The sequence below is a fragment of the Nilaparvata lugens genome, chromosome 9 (assembly GCF_014356525.2).
Source record: "Nilaparvata lugens isolate BPH chromosome 9, ASM1435652v1, whole genome shotgun sequence".
Classification (NCBI taxonomy): domain Eukaryota; kingdom Metazoa; phylum Arthropoda; class Insecta; order Hemiptera; family Delphacidae; genus Nilaparvata; species Nilaparvata lugens.
Genome location: NC_052512.1, coordinates 34,839,605 through 34,857,077, shown reverse-complemented (window position 1 = coordinate 34,857,077; position 17,473 = coordinate 34,839,605). Strand labels below are relative to the sequence as shown.

Sequence of the window (17,473 nt, the reverse complement as noted above, 5' to 3'; positions counted from 1 at the left end):
TGCATTGTTGTCGGCGGGAGCTGGGCCAGAGCGTTGCCATAGTATACATACAGTATGGAAACTCGGCTAGTACCCTGGCGCAAAAACTCGCCATCTTGTTAGGAAGTTCTGCATTGTAATAGTATTGATGAGAGGTTCGGATCACTTTACTGGTCCGGATCAATTGATCTCATTCACTGCCGCGAGCCAATCAGGAGATCAGGATTGGAACTTTCTAAGGTCACGTGACGTGTCTAGTTATAGTGAAGTCCACGTTATAATGGCAGTGGAAAAGGATAGGAGAACAGCGTTGCTGATTCTCTGCCTTGCCAGATTATATTTCTATATTGTTAAATAACGATCTGGTAGCTTTGCGGAGCTAGAAAAGTATTGCGCTATCTGCTTTGTCAAATGATAGACAAGGATAGCAAGTCCAATGTTGATCAAATACTGACATTATAACGTGGACCGCACTATAGTACTAGTACCATCTAAAAAGCATTGGTCGGATGGGCGTTTGGTTGACAGTTTCCATTCTGTATTATTTGTTCTGTGACGCTGCGCGTGAACCGGAATCTCGCAACCTGCGATCATCTCGCAAACTGTTCGCGTTTCGCTTGTGTGTCGCTCAGCGCGCGACAGTGTCTGTACGCTCCTTAAAATGCTTTCCGTAGAATAATTCTGTAAATTGATAATTTCCGTAGAAACAAAGATGAATTTCCCCAGATAATTTCAGTATCATTGTGATTCTATTTCCACACCATTTTGTCTTTTGAACACCAACATGCAGTGAACTATGTAATAAAATGATTATGTTCACTCACTAACTGAAGTACATTCGAGCTTCATGAACGCATTTTCAACAGTGAACAAAGACTTTTGATCGTTCATTCCATCAAATATTTGACTTCATGTTGATGTTCAAATGAAGAAATGGTGTGTTAATACACTGCAGTCTGGAACCAGAAACCATCATCTTCTATAATTCCAACACACCTGATCAGTATAATTTCATTATAGAATTACGATATTTAGAATCCTAATCGAGAGCACATCAATCCCATTATGTGAAAATTGTTATAAAAATAGAAGAGGAATAGTTTGGAATAGTAATATTATTATATCAGGAGATCGATGATTGAGTATATAAACACTAAAAAGATCTTAGAATCCTTGTTTAAGGTTGTGCATTCAATTTTTTTTCTAATCTATTTGACAGGTTCTTAGAACATAATCTATGCAATTGAAATATTTTTATAAGCTTCTGTTAGCTAACAATAGGGCTTCAAAAGTCACTTTTTTAAGGCAGATGGTACACATACCCTACAAAAACTACTGGTCAGAAAATTTTGAGAAAAATATGCAAGTCTCCTCTTCAATATAGCAAAAATTACTTCAACTTTGTTTTTGAAAATCTGAAAAAAAAATTTTTTCATGCATTTCAAACTCCTTTTTCAAATTCAATGTTCGCTCTATAGACTTCAAATTCTTAGCAACTTGTAGTGCTGTTCTTGATGAATAAAGTTGATGCTTAAACTTCTTTTATAGATACAATAATAGCCGCTGGTATGTGTACCTTTAAAGCACGGTTTTACACCTGCTAAGCTCGGGCAGCAAGTGAATAGTACAGCTGGAGCGATCTAGCGGAATTAGTTTGTCCCTAGAGCTAAGCGCTCGACGTTTAACAAACATTAGCCATGATAACTGAGTAAAATTTGAAAAAAATGAATAATCGAGATTCGGGGGAGGATCAGTTATGGGCTGTGCCTGTTAATCTCTCCCCAATCATATCAATCATTGTGTGTGTTGTGATCTTCAATGAATAAATGAGTTTGAATAAATAATTAAGTTAGTGAACGAATAAAAACATAATCATATCGTGTATATATGATGATTAATACCAACAAAAGTCATTTTCAATTGATTGAAACTATGGTTGTACTCATAAAAGCTGATAGTAGACTAGTTATCAGGTTGATTCAATATTTTCAAACCAACCCTCAACCATTCAACGAATAGCATCATCTTCCATCAAGCTCAAAATTGGAGCTTAAAATAAGGTTTTTGAAAAATAGTTCCTCACTACGATAAATCGATATACAAAGTTATTTGTTCCAATCATGTCATCCGTCATCAATCACTATTTACATGATTATGTAAAGATAAGTGATTTTCAAGTGTTTCATAGGAACACTTGTTTGATTGTATCACAACAAATTATGTCTACTTACTATTTCCACATGATATCAATGAAAACTGGTATAATGGAAGATATATATGATTTATTATTGACTTTACCACACCGTATCAATCCCTATTCAGTGGACACTATATACGTTCCGGCAGAGTTTTAATGCAAACATTCTCATCTTGATTCAATAGCTATAGTGTGGTCCACATTAGAATAGCAGTGTTTGATAAGCAATGATGGTATTAATATCCTCGTCTATCATTTTACAAAGTGGATAGCGCTATCTCTTTCTTGCTTTGCTCTGTTGCCAGATCGTCTCTTTACAATGTATAATTGATAATTAATTAACAAAATATTTCATTATGAAACCATTGAAAAATATTATTCCTTGCTTAATAAGATATAATTGAGTATTTTGAACTAGAATGCACGGTTTTATATTACAACAATGAGCCTGTATCAGCCACCGTATATAGCAGGATCGGCAACGTTCTTATCCTATCTTTCTCCACTGCCATAATAACTTGGACGTCACTATGTTATTGAGAATGAGGCCTTTTATTCATGCGAGAATGAAGAGTCATGAATTAAATGGAAACAGATGGAATTAATTAGAGAATGCATTCATTCAAATGCTAATCAATATGCTTATTAATTCAAATGATTATATCAATATTCAAATGCTTATTAATATATAATTACTATTTAACGAAAATCCTAAATAAATGCTGCAAATCACCCCGAAGACCTCTGCTACTGCAGACATTGACAACAGGGCTAACAATGTCTGCAGTAGCAGAGGTCTTAAGGGTGATTTGCAGCATTTATTTAGGATTTTCGTTGGATAATAATTATAAATTAAATAGAACTTTTAGAGTTTATTCTGGTCTTGCAAGTGTCTGAAATCGAAAATAAACCTAAAGCAAGAATAATGTTTGTATTTACAGTTCCAGAGAGTTGTACCATCAAGAAAATCCGAATACATTCATTATTGGATGTGTAATTATTGTGAACCTCATGAGGCAATCCATCTAAGAACACTATCATCCGCTTGTGACTCATCCAAACAGTCAGTGGTAAAAATAATATTTTGATTCCAATTAGAATCCCGATCACGTTTGCACATGACATTAAACTTCTCTCTAGTTTTTCCCACTTTTTATGCATCATTCTTTCTCCCTCTCATGGTTCTCCCTCTATATCTATCTCTACCAGTATCATGTTCTCTATTTCTCTCTCTCAGTCAGTTTTTCCCCTCATATACTAAAGCACCACAAATTTCTCTCCACATATGCTACCATCCCCCAATACGCGTAGATTCTCCACCGTTTCAACACATAACAGCCCTTTTCACAAAGAGAATGGCCAATCTACTGTGCAGAAAAAACAGCAACTGATTTATTTATGGCTCTCTTCAACCCATTCACATACTCTAACCTCCTTCTCCTCCTCCTGCTTTCACCATCCTCATTCACACTATCACTCTCTCTCTATCTGTCGCTCTGTCTCTCTTCCTCCCTCCTCGACCATTCGTCCCTCCAGAAGGCACTAAATGCCTATGTATTATTCGGCGCATTTAGGGGTGCACCCATCTGTGTTTTATTTTCCCCTCCATCTGTCTGATTTATATCCTCTACAGGCGTTTTCTATTGTCTGCCATCCTTTGCACTTCACTGGACTTGATCCTGTCCATCTTTCTACGACCGATTTGCTCTTGTCGAGAACAATATTTCCTAACATATCGTTTCTCACTACATCAAACACACATACACATGTAGTGCAGAAAGCAAATTCAATATTACAATTTACACTCTAATTGTTATATGACTAGTTACCAGCATTAAAACTGAGGTATCGCCAAATATCTATAAATGATGAAAATTCATAATCCTAGTTCCAAGAAACATGTATTTTTTGTAATCTGTATTTAAAGTTATAATTTGTTCTTCAATAAGGCATTCAATTTGTTCTTTAAGGCAGATTTGAGAAAAAAGTTTCATTGTTTACATCACATAAGCACAGGGAAAGTCGATATCTATACCTATTTTTGGACATTTTATTAATTTATCAAAATTTGGGAATGGAATAGATTTGGGCCAAGCCTGTTGTTCCTTCCTAATCATATTTATATGATTAGATATTCTATCCACGAATAAATAAATTAATAAATAATATTTTAGAATTCTACATTGTAAATGTATTCAGTGATTTCATCCTCTGTATAGTAACTCGATTAAAATCACACCAAATAGAAATGGAAGATACTTTGACCTTGATATTTTATAGTAGATAAGTTGAGTGATACAGCCATAACCATCATAACTTTGACCTGATGATAATGAACAAAATCAGAAGTCTTCATCTTCTCCTTCGTCTTTTTCTCCTTCTTCTTCTTTCCTTCTTCTTCTTCTTCTTCTCTTCTTCTTCTTCTTCTTCTTCTTCTTCATCTTCCTCTTCTTCTTCTTCCCCTTCTTCTTCTTCTCCTTCTTCTTTTTTCAAACAAGGATTAGGCTTTTGCCGGTTCCGACTCACATTCAGCTATAATTGAAATAAAATAAAAAGTAATAAGGAAAATTATGCAAGTAAAAAATGATTTACTACTCAAGAAAAGCAATAAACTTTTGTACGTGGGGAAATATATGGTTATTGGTTTGATATTCCTGTGATCATTCAAAATTTGACTTATGTTAAATTTCGAATGAAATTTTACTGAATCTTCCCCTATTTTATAATTTAATCCTTTTGAAACTATTCATTATGTTAATAAATCACGCCCAGCGCAAAATTTTCATCCTATGCAAGCCTGACATATGAGTAATTTGCGACTGTACAGATATAAACAACCAATTCCCAGTAGTTAAATTTTTCAAACTCAAATTCTTTATTCAAAAAAAAAAAATTAATTATACAATCAAATGCATTCCAAAAATCAAATACAATATTGTTTCCTAATTTCTAATATGTGTTCCCTATAGGCTACCCTGTGTGGGGACACTTGAATATATATAATAAAATATTTATATACAAATTAAATATTATATCATGAAGAACATAATAATTGAATATGGTATTATATTGAAATAAATCAATATGTCAATATTTATAATCATTCTTGCACACATTCATACGCACACACATTCACATATGCACACACATTCACACATGCGCACAAACACACAAACACACACACACACACACACACCACACACAACACACACACACACACACACACACACACACAAACACACACACACACACACACTTACACAAAACTTAAAACTATGTACGGAGTGGTTGCTGTTTTTTTCATATTTAGTTCAATTTTATTCATAGTTAACGTTTCGTTTTTTTTCAAAGTGTTGATGTAATTATACCATAAATGAATGCGTTTTGAAGAAAGATACAGTGATTGAAATTTGATACTGTCTTACTGTTTACGCATACCGGACGGGATTTGTGACTATAAAATTATCTAAATTATACTAAATTTAGACCTATATTAATTTAGTAAAAAAATCATTCGGGTTGTCTAGTTGTAAAATGAATTTCTTGATTTCTTTTCTAAATAACTGACGTAACGTTATTTTCCTTGTTGTGACTGGAAGTGAATTGAATATTTTTATAGCTATGTATTTGAAGTGTCGTCTGGAATGTTCTAATCTTGGTTTTGGGAGGTTAATGTCCTGTGAATTCCTGAAGTTTATTCTTTCTCTCATCTGTTGAATATCGAAATTATTTCCAGCTAAATCCAGCAATGCTTTGAATAGAAAAGAATGTCTCACTGATAATATTGATAGTTCTCTGAAGAGCATCATTGAACTATATTGTTTAGGTTTATTACAAATTGTTTTTAATATATGTTTCTGACCAGTAATCACAGGTTTAATATGAACATTGTATGCACTCCCATAGCATATTATTCCATAATTTATTCTAGAACCAATAATTGCATGGTATAATTGTAACAATACTTCTTTTGGACATAACTGTCTGAGGTAACAGAACTTCCTTATGTATACAGATAACTCATTTTTTATCTTCTGTACATGATCTGACCAAGTGACCCTACTATCCAATATGAGGCCCAGATATTTAACTGTACGTGCTTGTTTTATAGTTTCACAGTTACACAATAATATATTATTCACCTGTTGCGCACAATCTAATTTATGGAAGTAAATACTAGTTAACTCCTGATCCGTGTTTTGAAGATTAAATTGTATTATATTAGATTTGTCTGTGTTGATGGTTAATTTATTTTCGCAAAACCACCACCTAAGGTGCTTAAGATCCATTTCTAATTTATTTTTAAGTTCTTGATTTGTTTTGGCCGAATAAAATATAACTGTATCGTCTGCAAAAGATGTAATCTTTCCCTGTAAGTCACCATCCGTCAAATCGTTAATAAAGACCAGGAATAAAGTACTTGATAACACTGATCCTTGAGGAATACCTATGGTAATGTCCCCGGGTTCACTCAACGTATCGTTAATTCTGACCCTTTGACTCCTATTAGATAGGTAGCATCTTGACCAATCATTGGCAATTCCTCTTACTCCTGATAAATCAAGTTTTTTTAGAAGCATGTTTTCATCAATTGCATCATATGCTTTAGATATATCAAGAAACAGAGCTGCACACTTATTATTAACACTAAAACTGTCATTTATTTTTGAAATGAGATTTTTAATTGCCGCTTCTGTACTTCTTCCTTCACGGACACCATATGGTTATCACTAAAAAAGTTATTATTTTTATAAAAGTTTTCAAGTCTAATCTTGAATATTTTTTCTAAAATCTTGGAAAAACCGGTAAAAGTGAAATTGGGCGGAACTGATCTATGTTTTTACAATTTGGCTTTTTAGGAATAGGTATAACTACGCTGTGTTTGAACATGCTTGGGAATTTTCCTTTGGCAATACTCAGGTTAATTAGATCGGTTAATTTGTTCAAATAATTCATGTGAGTTTTTTCAATCATGCTTGTGCTTATCCCATCTACACCTGGCGAAGATTATCTTTCAATTTCTTATTGTACTTGCTACTTCCTCCGGATTTGTAGGGTGGAGAAAAATGAATTTGTTGGAGAATTGTATGGAAACCTTATTTTTGATATTCTAGCAGACTCTTCCCTGGTTTTCAATGTGGTTTGTTCTAAATCATCATTCATTTTATTCACAACATTTAGAAAATAAGAATTAAACGAATTAGAAATTTTATTACTATCGTGTATGCTATTTCCCTGCTCATCAACAATCAGTTTTAGTGGTTCTTATTTTTTTTTTCAATCCTATTAACTCATAAAGTTAAATAAAGTTAAAAACTAACTCAGTTAAAGTTGAAATTAACTCATAAAGTTATAATCTTCATCATGGTTAATCTAGGATATCGATTGATATGGTTCAGAATATTATTTCATAATTTGAATCTCTAGAGACTTCACAATCATATATTGTAATGAATAATTAATCTCTGATATGACTTCAATTGGAATTGATATGGTTCACCGTGAAAATCCTATTCATTCAAGGTTTTGCTTAGTTGTGTGGATGATTCTGAAATTCACTCAATGAATGATTCTAGAACTTTGAGTACCACGAGGAATATGTGAGAGATTCCAGCATCAATATAATATAACTTGAATTAAAAAAAACACTTATGGAGTGAAAATGCACTTAATTTGATAGTGACAATCGTTTCGACCTGTTGTTGGTCATCATCAGACTGTAGGAATTTACTCTAATTTCCTAAATTCAAAGTCAATTTTATAGTAAAACAGTAAGGATATGCAACTGAGTAATCAATATAATCTCCATCAATATGGGAATACGATGATACTAACATTTTGAAATCCACTGGTGATATGTGAGGGGTTCCAAAAATTGCAGCATCTATAGCAGAGAGCTGATTATGAATTTATGAGCATCAAGATCATCTTCATCAGTTACTTTCAAATTACTGAAATTTCCAAATTCATGAGGAGCTTGTGAAGGATTCCAAAAACTTCAGCATCTATAGCAGAGAGCTGGTTATGAATAATTCATAAGCATCAAGATAAACTTATTTATTCATTTATTATTCACAAAAACGTCATAATTTGAGTTCCACTCAAATGACAGGTGACATGTTAGTATATTTAATCTAATATTAAATTATTCCAATAGATTGATTGATTGATTGATTGAGTACTGTATTCATGTAGATTACAATATACTGGCGTATACACTTATATACAATAGTTCACAATACATCAAAATAATAGATGAATTTACATAATATAGATGAGGAAAATAATTATTGAACTGTATATGATATGAACTAAGCAATTTGTAATAACTATAGCAAATTATATTGTTATGCATCTACATAAATTGGCGGAGCTTTGGACATATCAATGTCCATTCTTCAGAAAAAATATTGAAAATATCCTTGCCACTAACTCTCTATCAAAACGTTGATTTCATTAATTTAACTAAGTGAAATAAGTAAACTCTTCATTTGTAGAGCTTTAATCAAATAAAATTGAACATGACTTTCTACTAGTAACGGATCAACAACATTTGATATTTATGAATGAATCAATGACAACGAAAACATATGGTTTATCATATCATTCTACCCGGCTAGATTTTCGTGTTATCTTAGGGGCAAGATGACGGAGCGACACAGTGGACTCTTGTCCATCAGGGCGACGAATGTGAGCATACTCTGGGTTTGCCTCAATCAATTCAACTTCTTCTACTGATGAATCTTGCTTTGAATTTCGGTTCATTTTCTTCAGCCAAACTGGTCCTGGGCTCATTAGCCAAGATGGTAGTGACTGTCCATTTGTTGAGGATCTCATGTGTAGGAACATTCGTTCATGAGGGGTGCAATTTGTTGTAGTACACAAAAGAGATCGAATAGAGTGAAGTGCATCAGGCAACACTTCCTCACATCGATTTGAATCAAGTCCTCGTGATCTTAGAGCTAGTGTTATTGCTTTCCATATAATTCCATTATATCGCTCTACTTGACCATTCCCTCTCGGATTGTAAGGCGTTGATCTACTAGTTGCTATCTCTTTTGAGCCAAGAAAGCTCTTCAACTCAGTTGACATGAAGGATGTTCCTCTGTCTGTGTGAATATAGCTTGGAGGGCCAAACATTGATATTAATGAGATCAGGCAATTTATGACTGTTCTCGCAGTCATGTCTGGACAAGGAAATACAAAAGGGAATCTTGAGTACTCATCAACCATCACCAGTAGGTATTTATTTCTTGTTTTTGATTGTACGGGTCCTTTGAAGTCCATATTAATTCGTTCAAAAGTTTTGTTGCCTTTATGAGATTTCCTTTTGTCTTCATATACTGTGGTTTTATTTCAGAGCAAATTGCACAATTGGAGCAAATTTCCTACATCATCTACAGTATAGGGAAGATTTTTCATTCTGAGCCAGTGGTAGAAACGAGTTACACCAGGGTGACAAAGTTCATCATGGTATTTTGCCAAAGCTGAGTTCAATGTTGAACAACCAGCTGTAATACATATACGAGAGAGTGCATCAGCTGGTGCATTTTCTTTTCCAGGTCTGTAGACTATGTTGATTTGTATTCAGATAATTCTAGGCGCCACCTTGTATCTTTTCATTTTTTATTTTTCTATTGTGTTGAGTGCCAAACATGAATGTGACTGATTTTTGGTCAGTGATCAAAGTGAATTTGTTTTCGTAGTAAATAGTGTCTCCATTTTCTTATAGACTCCACAATGGCATAGGCTTCTTTCTCAACAGCTGAATGCCTGGTTTCACTTTGGACGAAGTTCGTGAGAAAAAGGCTACTGGTCGAGAATTTTGTGTTAATGTTGCACCAATTGCAAAATCTGATGCATCTGTCTCAATTATGAATGGTACATTTTCATCAACAAAGAGCAGTACCGCGGAAGCAATTTCTGATCTTGAGATAGAGGGAATTTCTGTATGTGGACAAGGGGGTGAATCTTTTGAGAAAAGTTTTTAATCCATCGGGAGTAATGAGCCAGTAATCCCATGAGTCGTTTCATTTCTTTAGCATTTCTTGGGGGTGGAAAGTTCATGAGTGGTGCAAGGCGTTCTGGGTCAGGTTTAATTTCTCCATGTTTTATCTCATACCCAAGGAACTTCAATGATTTTTTTGAAAATTTACATTTTTCTTCATTTATAGTTGATATGATAAACTATATGTGTTCGTTGGAATTGATATGGTTCACCGTGAGAATCCTATTCATTCAAGGTTTTGCTTAGTTGTGTGGATGATTTCAAAGTTTAATTTATGAATGATTCTAGAACTTTGAGTACCACGAGGAATATGTGAGAGATTCCAGCATCAATATAATATAACTTGAATTTAAAAAAACACTTATGGAGTGAAAATGCACTTAAATTGATAGTGACAATCGTTTCGACCTGTTGTTGGTCATCATCAGACTGTAGGAATTTACTCTAATTTTCTAAATTCAAGGTCAATTTTATAGTAAAACAGTATGAATATGCAACTGAGTAATCAATATAATCTTCAGCAGTATGGGAATAAGATGATTCTAACATTTTGAAATCCAATGGTGATATGTGAGGGGTTCCAAAAATTGCAGCATCTATAGCAGAGAGCTGATTATGAGTTTATGAGCATCAAGATCATCTTCATCAGTTCTCAAATTACTGAAATTTTCAAATTCATGAGGAGCTTGTGAAGGATTCCAAAAACTTCAGCATCTAGAGAAGTGGAAGGTATTCTCAGGACAATCTGTAACTTCTATGAAAAATTATATAGTATACAGGGGCCTGAAACAGACACATCAGCAGAGTGCAGTGGAAGGAGAGAGGAACAGCTGGATGCAGGTCAAGTAGAAAATAGCCTTCCAATCCTGGAAAGTGAAGTGGAGAGAGTAATAAGCAAATTAAAAGAAGGAAAAGCGGGAGGACCGGACAGAGTTACAAATGAAGAAATAAAAGCGGGAGGAAGAGCTGTAACCAGTATACTAGTCAAGTTGTTTAATATATGTCTAAAAAATAGAAAAGTTCCTGATTTATGGTTGAAGGCTAACCTAATACTACTGTATAAAAAGGGAGACAGAAAAGAAGTAAAGAACTATCGTCCAATAAGTCTCCTCTGTACAATTTACAAAGTCTTCATTGCAATAATAACATACAGAATAGGAAGAAATTTAGATGCCGCAACACAGAACGATCAGACCGGATTCAAGAAAAATTTCTCTACACTAGACAACATCTTAGTACTGCTGGAATTGATACGGAAGGCGAGGGAATACAATTTCCAAATGGTCCTACTATTCATCGACTTTGAAAAAGCATTCGATAGTGTAACAACCAACGCTATTATGAATACGTTAGCTGGACTTGGTGTTGAAGATGAATATTTACAAATTTTTAAATATATATATGAGAATATGAAATTAGAATGTTCAGTAAGAGGAGAGAGTAAAGAGATACGTGTGAAAAGAGGATTAAGACAAGGTGATGTTCCATCTGCAAAAATATTTAATGCCGTTTTAGAAACAACCTTCAAAAATTTAGACTGGCAAGATAAAGGCATAGATATCAATGGGGAGAGGTTGAACTGCTTGAAATTTGCCGATGATATTGTTCTTATAGGAAGAAGTGCAAGTGAAGTAAAGGATATGTTAAATGAGATGATGGAAGAAACAAAACAAATAGGCCTTAAAGTAAATTTTGAAAAATCAAAGGTTATGAGTTTCAATTGTCAAGCAGATGAAGTAATTGATTTGAACCAAGGAAGAATTATCGAAAATGTCAACAGCTTCATATATTTAGGGCAAAGAATTGGAAAAGACGGTCAATGGGGAGAAATCACAAGAAGAATTGCGTTGGGATGGTCAATGTTTAAAAGATTTAATCACCTTTTCCGCTCCACGGTTATTATGGAAAATAAGCGAAAATTACTTCAGATGTGTATAATCCCAGTTATGTTGTATGGCTGTGAAACATGGACTCTCACAGGAAAAATTATCAGGAAAATGAGAACTAGTATGAGAGCAATGCTAAGGATCATGTTGGGAGTTACTAAAAGAGATAAAAATATCAATGTGTACTAACGTATTAGATATTAGTAGATAGTCTAGATTAATAAAATTAATCAGAAAGACTTGTCATAAATGTTCCCGAATTGGACACTTTTCCTATGTGTGTAAAAGTAAAACGCTCAAAGAAAAACTAACTACGTCAACTATTACTGCAGCTGGTATAGCCAGTAATCTTTCTAAAGCTACAATTATTATTGTTTCGGTGAATGGAATAATACACCAGCTCTTATTGATACGGAAGTGTTGCCAGTTTTATTGATGAAAAATTTGCAAAAACAATAAATTTAAAACTGCATCAGATTCTTGTTTTATAAGATTTGCATCTGTTCAACATAACACCGCTACAAAAGCATGTGTTTATAGCAATATTGTGTACAAAGGAAATGAATACAACAATATTAAACTCTTGGTATTAAAAGAATGCTGTTGCAATGTGATACTTGGTCACGATTTTTTGATGAATCACTCTACAATAAGTCTAGCATTCAATGGTAATAAACAGCCTTTTGTAATAGATAATAATTCTACAACCACACCACCCTTGAAAGATTGCCTCTTGGTGGAGGCCATGATAAAACCATGTTCCCTTTTCAATGACTTGACTCCCGATTGCCACCCAATAACTACCCGATCCAGAAGACACCCACAAGATGACTATGAATTCATGAAGAATGAGGTCAATCGCCTCCTTACAGAAATATAACAACATTGAAATAAGTAAACTCTTCATTTGTAGAGCTTTAATCAAATAAAATTGAACATGACTTTCTACTAGTAACGGATCAACAACATTTGATATTTATGAATGAATCAATGACAACGAAAACATATGGTTTATCATATCACTAAGGATATATTTATAAATGGAAATATTGTAAGAGTTTAAATCAATATGAATATATTTGAGAGAAAAAAATAGATATCCTCTAATTATAGGTATAGTTATTCTATAACTAAATATTGTAGATGAGAATCATCTATTTACAAAGTCAAAAAAATTACTCTCCAATTAAATCCATATATCAATGTGTACCAACGTATTAGATATTAGTAGATAGTCTAGATTAATAAAATTAATTAGAAAAATTTGTCGTTAATCAAATCGATTAACATTAAAATTTGGTAGCACTGTAATTAGTTTCCTCAATTAATATTCTCCCAACTGTTTTTGAATAGTTGCACTTACTTTATGTTTCTTATTCCTGCTGGGATTTTATGGAAATATCCAATCCCAGAATAGAAGGGAGTTCTCTCAAATGCTGTGTGGTGATGAATTGGGAAGGCAATTTTATTTCTATTACGAGTGTTGTATTCGTGGTTGTCATTACATAATTGAAACTTGTTATAATTTATTTTTACATTAACTGATAATTGATTCATATAAATAGCTGGAGGTGTTATAATCCCAAGTTGTTTTAAGTGTGCTCTATAAGAATCTCTAGCTCTTAAACCACAGATTATCCTTAAAATCTTTTTCTGAATAATAAAAACCTCATAAGCATCTGCAGAGTTCCCCCAAAACATAGTTCCATAGTTTGAATGAGAATCCACATATGCATAATATATTGTTATCAGTGTTTTCTTATCAAATGAACGTGACAGGTTAAGAGTGACAAAATATGCATGATTCAGTTTTTTTGTGAGGTTTTGTATGTTTTCCCTCCAGGAAAATGACGAGTGACAAGTCCTATGATAAGTCCCAAGAATTTTGTAGAATGGGATAACTTAAGTCTGTCTCCAATTGTGGGGAGTGCTAATCTATTTGTTGCTGTTACATTTCCTGTCGAGCTGAACTGAATAATTGACCGAACGAAGTGAGGTCTAACATTCAAGTCGACGGTTTGGCATTTCTCCTTATGTTTAAATGTTTATATGTTGCGCATTTACGGCGAAACGCGGTAATAGATTTTCATGAAATTTGACAGGTAGGCCTATGTTCCTTTTAAAATCGCGCGTCGACGTATATACAAGGTTTTTGGAAATTTTTGAATTTCAAGGATAATATAAAAGGAAAAAGGAGCCTCCTTCATACGCCAATATTAGAGTAAGAATCAGACTATAGTCATCATAAATCAGCTGACAAGTGATTACACAGATGTGTGGAGAAGCCAGTCTATTACTGTATTTGTATAAGGTCTATATTTTCAACGGAAGACCTTAAAGAGGTATGCATCTTTGAGCTGGGTTTACACCAAAGTTATTAACAAAATGTTAATAACTCAATCCTCATAGATTCTATTGGATTAAACGGAAGTTGACAAACACACATGTGCATCATGTGTATGATAAGTTATGTTCAATCTAATATAATCTATAAAGATTGAGTTATTAACATTTTGTTAATAAATTTGGTCTAATCGCTGCTTCAAGTTCTTTGTTTCCAATATTTTGTTCTGCAGTCATGGTATTATTATGCGTGCCCATCAGTATCAATATTCTTACATTCGAAAAAACTGATTTAATAGGCAAATAAAAATAAACAAATAAACTTAATAATGCTGGAGAAATTATAATATTTTTTATTCTAAAGCTGCGTTTACACTGTGTAACTTTGTTATATGTAGCAGGTTATATGTAACTTTTGTTAGAAAAATAAGTTATAAAACTCTTGTTATACAACAAAAGTTTGATTGACAAAATAGAATTTGTAACATGTTATAAAACAAAAGCAAGTTTGTGGGTCTCTACATTAACTATATTACTCGAAGTATGGCCTTTGACTGTCACGTGGTACAAATCCGCCATTATCATTATGAATAAACATTATAGTCCTATCTTATTCATTGAAAATTATTTGGAAATACATTGGAAATTTGAAACTTATCACTTCTTTTTCCGATAGGAAACGTATTTTGAACTTCCAATGAGTTTGGTATGAAATATTCGAAGGGAAACTGAATAAACTTTGATATAGATCAATAAAGTTCATTTAAATAATAATTGTAACGCTTTAAACATCAATTCTTCTTTCTTAGGGCGCGCATAAGTGGGGTACACCTCAAGGATCAAAATTTCAAACACTCATAACTTGTGCCCCTTGATTGGGCCGCAGTTGGAGAACCTTGATTATGGAGACTACTTGTGAACTTGAGTGATTCCAAAGAAACTATTTGAAACTTTGGTGGCAGAGCAATATGTTAAGTATTTGATAGTAGAGCTCATCGTAAGTAGGATCAAACAGATAAATCCCAACCTGGAAACTAATGATTTATCGTGAAACTATAGGATGAGCCGCTCCAGAAGTTCTCAGTCACGAACTTCAAGTTGACCACTCCGGCTTTGCAAGTCCAGCCAAGTTCATTATCGGACTTGACTCGAAGAGTCTAACTGGCAAAGTTTGCAGGGGATTAAACTACTCTACAAGACAGCCACAATACTCTTTCTAGTAGTCGGGGGCTTGTTATGCAACCCGCACAACTCACATTGTTGATCCATTCGCCTATGCACACTTCTTAATTTTGCATTGAAGGGTATTCCAACTGTCTGTGTACTTTGGCAATTAGCATGACTCAAGAGCTGTTATCGTGACAGTGATTGTATCGGAGAGGCTGGCCACTTTGACGATAGTTCGAGAGTATTCAATTATCTACGTTCTGTGAGGACCCTTCATGAAATCTGTTCGCCGAACACTTCAACTCGCTAACAGGAAACAGTGGAGCTGAGTGAATCTCAAACAGATTATGACTGTTCTCTTCGAAGATGAGGAATCTGTCATTGAGAACAGTGCTGATCCCCTTTCTCATCGAAGCACAAAGTTTTATCATTTTCCTTAATCAATACAATTTCTGACTCACTCACTCACCCGCGAAACTAAAAATCTACTAGACCAAAAACGTTTTCTTAGCTTTCAAGAAATAATGAACAGAAAATGATCAAATTTAGTACAGAAGCTCAGCTAGGGTGTAATAATGTTGTGTTGGGAGGAATTTGCAATGAGGTCAAAGATACGCCCAAACGTAGCGTTTTTCCAGCGTTTTTTAACGTTTTCTCAGCTTTATCGACAACAAATGAACAGAAAATGTTCAAATTCAGTATAGAAGCTCAGCTTGGGTGTAATAATTTTGTGCTGAGAGTAATTTTCAATAACGTCAAAGATACGCCAAAATTATCGTTTTTTTCAATTCTCTCAGATTTATCGAGAACAAATGAACAGAAAATGTTAAAACTCACTACAGGGGCCTGTTTCATAAAACACTTGTGATACCGGACCTGTATTACAGGACTTATAAATTGAAATTTACAATCATGTAAAATTATGTTTCATAAAAATAATTCTACACTTGAAAAATTACCTGTTATATTCGCCAGTATTACAGTTCCTCGATTTTGAATTAATGTTTTCATTGGCCAGTGAGCCTAATATAATATCTGAACAAAGTGCATTCAAGCTGGAAAATAACTTTGGAAATGATGAATAGTTGGGAAATTATAATAACTACTCAACTTACATAACTTATTATAACAGTTATGTGAGTAGTAATGTTTCAAAAAAGTTAATTATCAAATGTTAATAATTAAATTAACGACATTAACTATTTTTTTCAATAAAAAACACGAAACATTATGGACGTACATTTTCTGAATATTTCCAATAACGGTTTATTGAGGAAAGATTAATCTAAACCGTTCATAATATTGATAAGTTTCCTGCATCATGTAAGAGATTCTGTCCTTGAAAATTCTTGGCCTACGAATAATAATATAGTCATCTTTACCAGAACTAGAACTACTACCTTCATCTATTTTAACACGTTGCCTTTTCAACAAAATGTCGTTTTTCAAGATTCTACCTACACTTGTAAAAGTTTCAGGATGGTCTAAACAATGATAGAATATTCAACATCTTTCAGGTCCAGTAATACAGGAAGTTTCTTTTTATGAAAAACAACTATGATTAAGTCCTGTATTATTTACTTGTAATACAGGCAAATGTCTTGTAAATTGTTTTACAGGAAAAATTGTTTATGAAACACAAAGTTCTGAATTTTACCTGTAATACAGGAACTTTTCCTGTATTACAGGACTTGTAACTTTTATGAAACAGGCCCCTGAAGGTCAGCTGGGGTGTAATAATGTTGTGTTACAAGTAATTAGAAATAACGCCAAAGATACGCCCAAAATTAGCGGTTTATTGTATTTTCTCAGATCTTTCATTAAGTAATAGACAGAAAATGTTCAAATTTGGTGCAGAGGTTTAGCTAGGGTCTGAAAATTTTGAGTTAAGGT

The 17,473-nt window shown here is 33.5% G+C and overlaps 1 protein-coding gene across 1 annotated transcript in view; it reads right to left on the bottom strand.

Moving 5' to 3' along the window:
• Positions 1 to 17,473, bottom strand: part of LOC111052333 (zwei Ig domain protein zig-8) — a 740,160-nt gene that overhangs the window by 151,765 nt on the left and 570,922 nt on the right. The window lies entirely within an intron of this gene.